The sequence below is a fragment of the Citrus clementina genome, unplaced genomic scaffold, assembly GCF_000493195.1.
Source record: "Citrus clementina cultivar Clemenules unplaced genomic scaffold, Citrus_clementina_v1.0 scaffold_3, whole genome shotgun sequence".
Classification (NCBI taxonomy): Eukaryota; Viridiplantae; Streptophyta; class Magnoliopsida; order Sapindales; family Rutaceae; genus Citrus; species Citrus x clementina.
In genome coordinates, this window is record NW_006262339.1 from 13,751,543 (window position 1) to 13,761,589 (window position 10,047).

The window sequence follows — 10,047 nt, forward strand, 5'->3', positions numbered from 1 at the left end:
ATTATAGGACCCACAATTTGTGTGGTTCACATGAGAGATGTATGTTACAATTATTGTAACTTAGCATTTGCCTTTAGAAAAATAAGGTTTCTTAAAAGGCTTCGAAGGTTTCCTATAGGAAGGTTCTCTAAACTCATGGAAGGGTTTCCTATGGCTTTTAGATTTGTAATGTTTCTTGTAAGGTTGCGAAGAACACTTACCATTACAATCCTTAGAAGTGGAGGCTTTAATCTCAACAGGAGGTTCACCATAGTCAATGGTCAGGCTCCTAAGTGGAGGATGTTCAGATTCTATGATCCTATCACTATCAGAAAGATTTCATTCAGTGATTTTCTTCCTAACAGTAATGGGATTTGATTCTTTAAAAGGATAAGTAATTTTATTATCTGAAGCATACATTTCAAACCAATCAAAAAATAATCCTTAGAAGTGGAGGCTTTAATCTCAACAGGAGGTTCACTATGGTCAATGGTCAGGCTCCTAAGTGGAGGATGTTCAGATTCTATGATCCTATCACTATCAGAAAGATTTCATTCAGTGATTTTCTTCCTAACAGTAATGAGATTTGATTCTTTAAAAGGATAAGTAATTTTGTTATCTGAAGCATACATCTCAAACCAATCAAAAAATAATATATGGACTTTATGCAAATTAACAAACTCATAATAAGTTTCTTGAATTTCTTTTCTTTGGTTTAGGAAATTCTTAAAAAACCAAAGTCTTTTTTTCTTTATTAGTGTCAGAATAAAAATCATTGTGAAGAAGAGTTTAATCTAATTCAAAATAAATTTGTACAGAAGCAGAAAAAAGGAGGAAATCTGATATTAAACCAAGCTTGTTGATAATCCCAATAGGAAAAAGATAAGCAATGGTTTAAGCTTCTTTGAAAATTGACAGGGAAAGTCTTTGGTTTGTGGAGTTGGTCGTTCCACTGCTTTGGGCTCAAAACTTTAAGAATGGTTGCCGTAGAATAGGCAGGCTCAGAATGAGATTCACTGAGGAAGAAATGTTTGAATTTTACAGACTCAGTGAATTCTAAGATGTTTTGATAGAAAGACTTGGGTTTTGACAAATCTCATGGTTTGAAAAACCAACAAGAAGCTTAAACCATTGCTTATCTTTTTCTTATTGAGATTATCAATAAGCCTGGTTTAATACTTTTTTTTATTCAAAACCCAAAAAAGCCTCATTCTTGGTTATTTTTCTTCAATTAAAAAATAACCGTCCAAAGTCTCCCAAACTGGTTTCAACAATGGTGGAACTATTTTGGGTGAAGCCCAAATATTCTTACCTCTAACGCCATCCACTGTCTAAATTTTTTTAAAGCCCATTATATTCCTTCAGAGTATATATATATATATATATGAAATTAAAGTTGCTTATTTTCTTTTCTTTGTATATTTATATACTGGTAGTCGTCCAACACTTCTGATAGCAAATTATATACTGGTAGTCTTATAATAATTAATGAAAATTATTCTAATAATAATTCTTTAAAATATTCCTATTGAATGTGTTTTACTTTATCTTATTTTTGCAAATGATATTAAACAAAATTTTGAATTTAAAAAAAATTAAAATAACATTTTTGTTCTCATTTTTATTTTATGAAAACAACAATTGAAAAACAATACTGACAGGCGCTTAAGTTCTTCAACTATAACTCGAAGCCTCTATTAAGCAGAGCCAAGCCACGCTGGCAGCTTCAATTATAACAAAATACCAGAACTTATACATAAAACCATGGCATCCGCATTTATAGCAAAATACAAGAACTTATACACATAAACTCTAAATATAAACAAGTTCCACTACCAACTTGTAGTTACAGAGAAATGCATAACGAATTACATGGAAAATAATTATTATATTAACGACCTTAGAAACTGTAAATGTGATGCCAACACAGTAATACACTAACACTTAGTTAACTCACACTAGTTTGTGGTGTCATGATTTTGGTATTAGTACTATTATTAACATTATGACACCATAGCATCAAAATGTTGCGATATTATATTAATATCTGTAATTATTGTTACTATGTTATTAGTGTTTGATTTATTAGTTAAAAAATATATATAAAATGGGTCATTGCATGTTCACTCGTTCACATTTCTTTCCAAATCAGATTACAATTCACTAGCAAAATGATTATAATGCACTAACCAGACTCAAATTTAAATTACAAAATCATTTCATTACATATCCAAATACATTATTACACATTACAAAAACTAGATATCTAACTCCTGGTACTGAATATAGCGAATACATAAATAAACTAAAAAAATCCATCGTTGATGGAATCATCAGTATTGTTAAGAAAAGGTAAAGTTCAACAATACCAAAATCTTTCAAATACCATCCAGAATTCTTCTCAATATTCAATTGTATCCTGTAACAAAAATCCTCTGGCGATATTATAATTCTTATTCTCCTACATCGATAGTTTATCTTCCACACAATTGCCTGAGGGACAACAAACAATAACAAATTAGCCGCATTAATTACAATATCAACAAACATTAAATGCCAGGAAACTAGCGTTGTAAGTACCTGAGGGTCACTACTAAAAAAAGGCTAAATAATAATTGTTTTTGACTTTCATACACCCTATTAGACGACGGTTGCTCAACCGTCATTAAAGCCTGTATTAAAAAATTTCAAAATGATGATTTTTATATGTCATGGATTTATGGTGTATCATCTAGGGATGGCAAAAATCCCCACGGGGATGGGTACCCTCGGGGATTTTCCCCATTCGGGGAGGGTACGGGGATAATTTTATACCCAATTTTTTTTTCGGGGAGGGGACGGGGAAAATTTTTTACCCAACTTTTTATTCGGGGAGGGGACGGGGATGAGGTGGAATCCCCATCCCCTACCCATTTCCCCATTTTAATTTTTAATTTTATTTTTATTTTTAAAATTACTAATAAATAAATAACAAAATTATAAATATTGTTAAAAATAATAAATATCAAAATAGTTGTATGTTGGGAAAGTGGTCACCCTTTGCCGGGAATTAGTTGAAGAGTATTAATTGAAGTTTTCACCAACTGTTTATTGCTTTGATTATACTGGTAGTAGTTCTTCTACTAGATCTACAGGGGATTCTTATAAGAAAGCAACCAAATGGATGACAGGTTTTAATGATTATGTAAACAATGGAGATTGTGCAGTTGTTGCAGATGAATTAGATTCATATTTGGATGAGAAAGTTATATCTCGGATGGAAGATTTTAATATTTTGAGTTGGTGGAAGACAAATGCTAATAGGTATCCTACATTAGCTCGAATTGCTAGAGATATTTTGGCAATTCCAATTACAACAGTTGCTTCTGAATCAGCTTTTAACACTAGTGGTAGAGTTGTGAGCTCATACCATAACAAACTTCATCCAAGCACATTGGAGGCCTTAATGTGCTGTCAAAGTTGGTTACGAGCTTACAATAGCGGTATGAGTTTATTTTAATATGATTAATTTAAAATCGAAAATAAAAAATGTATTAGACTATTAATTATTCGGGGACCGGGGACCCTCGGGGATCCCCTGTTATTATTCGGGGAGGGGATGGGGATTCTCTCAAGCAATTTTGACGGGGACGGGGAGGGGACGGGGACATATGCAAAACATCGGGGATGGGTATGGGGAGATTGGTCCCCTCCCCTCCCCTCCCCATTGCCATCCCTAGTATCATCCATCACAAATCTCTTATACACATATGATAAAATGCTGTCGTGACATTGTCTAGGTGTGACTAATATTTGACATGAATAATTAAGTATTTAATTAAAAATTAATATTTAAATATATATTAAATAACTTTAAAAAATTAATATCTAATTTGGCAAGAATTTTTAAAATTATTTTGGTGGGTATTCAAATTAATATTAAAATTATTTAGGGGCGAATTGAAACTTAATCTAAATAAAATAGTTTGGCGGGAATTAAAATCTGTTTTAAATTTTAGTACCTATTTTTTCAAATAATTATTTTTTATTTCACAAGATATATTTATAATTCAATAATAGAAAAATTATTGCTAAAATTCTTAATTTAATGTTAATAAAATAAAAAATAATTACAACTACATGAATATTTTTATAATTGTTAATTTGTTATACAAACTTTCCTAACCAAAATAAACACCAAACTAAATTTCAAACATTTTCGTAAAACTGCGGTCTCTGCTACCCCACGCCAGCTGATCCTTTTTAATATTTTCTTTTCCTCTCTTGACTAAAACTACTGCTCCCATAATCCTCTGAATATTCTTTTCCATTATAGCTACTGATCGAACCAACATATTTGATGAGATGATGATTTCTCTACCGCTACTACTGCCGCATGCAAATGCTTATATAACCCAGAAATCATGTCCAACAACATCTGTATAAAGCAAAAAGCAACTCAATCAATCATAAGCAACCTTGCAAACCAAATAACCAGAAACAAGCCATGTAAATGATAAAAAATTAACCTAACCACTGAACCACAAATCAACAAAGGCAACATTTTATCATGCTCAATCCTCAACAGAAACTGTGTGATTTATTTCTTTTAAAGTATTTGTTAACACTTAGAAATGATGTAGAAAATGAGATAACCTATTTGGGATAATCCACCACTAGTTAAAGCTAAGAAAATAAATAATTATCAGCTTCCATAGTCTCAGCTCTTTTTTCAAGTAAACAATTATCATGTTCAATCCTCAATAGAAAACCATGTGATTTCCTTCTTTTAAAGTATTTGTTAACACTTAGAAATGATATAGAAAATAAGATAAGCTATTTGCAATAATCTATCACTAGTTAAAGCTAAAACAATAAATAATTATTAGCTTACATAATCTCAGCTCTTTTTTTACTAAATTATACATGCTACTGCACAGAATAAAAAAGCCACCAGAGAAAGCTAACTATTCTAAGCCAGCAAAACACTTGCACTCTGTATAAGGAAAGAGATTAATTTTATTCCCATAAAGTATTCCCCCTTTTCCAAATACATTTTGATCACACTTATACTAATTTAGTTTATCATTTACCCTCCACTTGGTTCTTTTAAACCACATGCAAATGATAACAGAGAAAGCCAGAATGCACCTTGTTAGAGCAAATGAACAAATTTATAAGCAAATACATTAATTAAAACTAACAAAGTACATGTGCACACATGCACTCACACACCTCTAAATTAAAGAGTAATTTTCTTCTGTAAAGAAAATTGCTTTCAACTACAATTATACATTAGCATCCAATCTGCAAAGCCTTTGAAACCTAATACAACTATACCTTTCAAAAACTGACTTTTTAGATTTCTGTCTTTCCATCTCATAAGTTCCAGATTTATTTCTTTATTTTTTAAAAAAATTGTTTTGTTAATTATCTAATTTTAAAAACTGAGTTCATTGCTTCATAGTAATGATGAATTGTTTGAATGCAATGATTACAATATGCTTTTCAGGCAGTTCTTGTCCAACAGGTGGTCTGACTTGAGTTATGATATAAACATTGCATTGAAAATGAAAATAAAAAATTTTGCTGTTCAGAGACAATATCAAATGTAAGTAGCATACCGACAACTCATTTGAAAATTCCACTTTAATTACAGCTTCTCTGCTACTGATCTTGATTTGGTAAATCAACTCTTTCAAGATAAGAGTTGCTGGCTCCTAATTCTCTGAAAAATCCATCTGTTAAAGTTGAAGCAAAACTTTGAGTAATGAAACAAGTATGCTCTTTGGCATTTTTGCATTACATATTGTGAACTTATGGGTGGGATCTCCTAAATGTCAACATATATTTTCATCTGATTAGTAGCATGCATTCATAACAAACAATGAGATAAGGACAATAAAGGCCTCATTGACAGCATTTTAATGAGCATTGAGTGTCAATGGCTATTAGAACAAGGATATATGTGATAAAAAATCAACCATCAACAAGCATATGTTTTCATTTGAGGACTTCATTTTCGTGAACTGTGGTTGAGCAGCAGCTTGCTGCATTTGAGCTAAGCCTTTGTAAGAGTGAGTTGTGTACTATAAATTCCTTGCAATTTTTTTTGGTTCAAGGTACAAGAAAATTATCTTTTCTTCTTTTTGTTTCTTATCTCTGTCAAAATAAGTTTATCTCTCCCTGCTAACAACTTTAAAATAGTTCCATCTCAAACATTAACTTGTAAGAATTCACCATGCATCAATCAAGGTTACCCAACCTATAATTTTGGAGTTACTAGGAGGAGAAAGTTCTCACTTTCCACTCTTCCAAAGTATGATGATAAACAAAATAAATGCCTATATTATTATATATTGGAACAACTGCTAAATAAACGAAACCTACCAGCAATAGGACACTAAATGTGGCATGATCTCTGGATATGTATGTGTCAATCTCGCTCTGTATATCTGGGTCTGCAAAGGAGCTCATCAGACTATGAAAACAACAAAAATTTATGGGCGAAAACCTAACAAATTAGATACCATCCTAATGATATATAAATTTCTACTTTTTTAAAATACAAATTAACTTCTTCGAGATGAGAAGAATAAAAGCTGAAACCATATCAGGGTGTCAAACCAAGAATTGACACTATCCAAGCCACTTCCAGCAAATTTTGTATTCTTTTTCATAATAAATCAATACATAGGGAACCATGTTACTGATTCATGTTCTCGAAATATCGATGGTCATCATTCAAATTCCCAAACACTCGCGAGGACCCCTAATACCTTCACCACAACCGGAAAGTAGCCAGCAACGGCCACACGAAGTTGCAGTTTCTAGCGCAAATGCCACCATGATCGGCGCGATCCGTTGGATTTTTGACCCACCACCTGAGTTTTACTGTTCACAACAACCCCTTCAAAATCCGAACCCACCACTGCCGAGAAGCCGCCAGAGTTGCCGCGATCAGCCAGCAAATTTGCGCGGGCCGCGAATCTCGATCTGCCATATCCCGCCATACGTCGGCACTACCACCGGTTCCATCGGTCTTCGCATGGCCTAAAGTTCTTCAATTGAACAATGACGGCTGATTTGAGTGGGAGGCTGAGTACTATGAGTTGAGTGAGTGAGAGGCTGAGGTCTTTGTCGTCTTCTAATACTTTTCTGTCAAATCGATCGATGGCGGCTCTGAATGTTTTGTTTTCTTCGGCTGTGAGTGAGAGTTAGGGCTGTGTTGTTAGTAAGGTTAAGGCTGAGAGTGCCGTCGACTTTGTTAGGCTTAGGACTGCTTTAGTTTCAAAGATGAAAATTTGAACACTTGAGAAATTTTCAAGGGAATTTCTTGTCACTGTTTTATCGCAAATCGTGAAATAAATTTTGTTATGGTTCAGAGATAGACAAACTTAAGGCAAAATTATATTGCAACTGTGTTATCTTAACACAGTTGTAATATAGCTGGACCTACAAGCTTAATAGTTATTTGGTTGATATATGTGTGATGCTATGAATTTACTACAGTATTTTATCTTGATTTTATTTATTGAATTCCATATTTTGCCTAACCACCCATTTAGTGGATACTGGCTAAGAAGGAGATTTAAAAAGATCTGACTTAATAGAACAAATTAAAACAATATATGGTTTTAGGTTGAGTTTCATAAGTCGAATTAATTTCCATTTAAATAAGGTCACGCTTGATCTAAAATTAGTGAAGAATTAAACATTAAGATTCATCTTGTAGGGCAATTGCAACTAGGGGTGGGCGTTTGGATCGGGTTGACCCGATCCAAACATTTCGGGTTCGGTTCGGTTCGGGTTAAAGCTTACAACCCGTTTGGATTAAAAATCTAAACTCAATCGGGTTGTATTTCGGTTCGGGTTGAACCTGAACCGAATAATCAACCCGATTGGGTAAAAAAAAAAAGTTTAAAAATATAAACATAAACCTAACCCTAACCTTACAACTCCCAAACACACACTTCTCACTTTCTCAACCGTCACTTGACTTCTCCACTTCTTTTTCTTCTTCTTCTTCTTCTTCTTCTCCTTTTCTTCATCCACTGACAAATATCATCTTCTTCTTCTTCATTTCTTCTTCATTTCTTCTTCTTCTTCTTCAAATCTTCTTCTTCTTTCCTTCGGCTGCTGCCAAGCATCTTCTTCTTCTTCTTATGTTCTTCCTCCATTGCCAAATAATTCTTCTGCTTTTTCTGATCTCCATTAATCATTTAATAATTTATTTTTTAATTGTTAGTTAATTTCTTAGTTTTCTTTTGTTAATTTTTTTTTGTGAAATGTTAAATTCAGAATTCTATACGTTAATCAGTTAATTTATAAATAAGATTATAGGAAATTTGTGTGATATTTAGTTAATTTTTTCTGTTTTTGGATAGATAAAATTATGGTTTCATAATATAAACGAACCTGAATTTATAACCCAAACCGAACCGAAACCGAATTAAATTCAGTTTGGTTTGGGTCGGGGTTTATAGTTTGAACCTGATTGGGTTGAATTCTAACCGAATGGGTTGAAACCCGAACAACCGGAACCGAATCCGATTTGCCCACCCCTAGTTGCAACCTAGAACGCATAATGCTATATCTAATGTTAACGTAACAACTAGTAACTATTATATTACATTTAGATATAAGATATCCAATAGGCGACAACTGAGGATGCATGAGAGATTCTGCCCAGTGCTGTAGTAAATATTGTAGTAACATAATTTTAATTGGAAAAATAGTCAATACCATTAAGTGAGTTTAATCACTTAACTACTCATTTTTCATTGAGTTTGTCTTTGTGTTTGATTTAAGATTTTCCTTTTATTATTTTTTTATTGAATTTTTTTAATCAAGTTAGTTTATTAGTTTCATTGATTATCTTATTTTAATTTGGTATGAAATTGCACTGTTAAGATTGCTGTAACAAATCATATAACATCAATTCCTATGGAGTTTATCTGAATACTCATTAGTATAGTACTTGTTGTGTACACTTGCACATTGACACCTATAGCATTAAGCAAATCACCCAACAAATATATATCGACCTAACAGGAGATGATTAGCAAAATATCTTCATTAATTAATTACCATGGGTATTAAGCCCTTTTTGTTTACTTCATATAGGCTGCGATCAAAATTAGTAATAGCACCTTTGCCGTTGCACTTAATTGTAACTTTATGTAAAGACTTAAAAGAAATATACAAAAATTTTAATCCATTAGTTTATAGAGATTATCCAACATTATAAGTGGAATGATTTACTAAAGAGAACACTTGATAAACTAAAAATTATAAGAAAAAATTTTTAATAATTAAAAATTCTCTTAAACAGATGGGTTATAACAACAATAAATATTAAAGTGACCATGGATAACAAATTAGCTAAAACAACTATTATAAGAAAAAATGCATGAAAAAAACTACATACTTTAAGCTAAAGGGAACACTTGATCAATAGAAAAATGTGAAATATAATCAAATGAACACAAATTTATCCAAATGTGTAGGATAAAAAGAGAAAAAGTCCATAAAGTCAAGTGATTTCATATCATAAGCACAACTAAGAGAGCAACATGTATGTACCTATATTATGAGGAACATAGAATCTTATCCACTTTGATTGATGCGTTCAATTTTGCTAAAACTGATTTTTGGTATCAACTTCAACATTTTCAAAATATCCTCAATACTAGATTTTATAAATTACTGAAATCATTATTGATACTCAGGACTCACCTATGTTGCAAATATTGCAACGTGCAACATTTTTTGTCCTTATGCATAATTGCCTTAGGATCTGAAGGGATTCCATCTAATGGCTGGGATGAGTCATTACAATAAGTAAAGTAGCCAGATGCAACAGTTGACTACAGATAAATATAATAAAAAATTAAATAATCCAAAATAGTTAAAATTAGGTGATTGAATCTGTGTGGAGAGGACATCATCGAAATCGTTGCAAAAACCTATAAATAGCTTAAGTCTATTCCACACAGTAAAATCGGATCATGAAATTAATTGTCAATGGAATTGCGGTCATATGAGGCTGAAGTAAATATGAAATCGCGGCAAAAAGATTGTAGACAA

The 10,047-nt window shown here is 32.2% G+C and overlaps 1 long non-coding RNA gene across 1 annotated transcript; it reads right to left on the reverse strand.

Annotated features, from left to right (window-relative positions):
- Window positions 1-4,143: 4,143 nt before the first annotated feature.
- Window positions 4,144-7,388, reverse strand: LOC112100078. Its single transcript, XR_002906342.1, has 3 exons — window positions 6,349-7,388; window positions 5,583-5,699; window positions 4,144-4,396 (listed from the first exon to the last, which is right to left on the reverse strand). It is a non-coding gene; the product is annotated as an uncharacterized LOC112100078 (long non-coding RNA).
- Window positions 7,389-10,047: the final 2,659 nt, after the last annotated feature.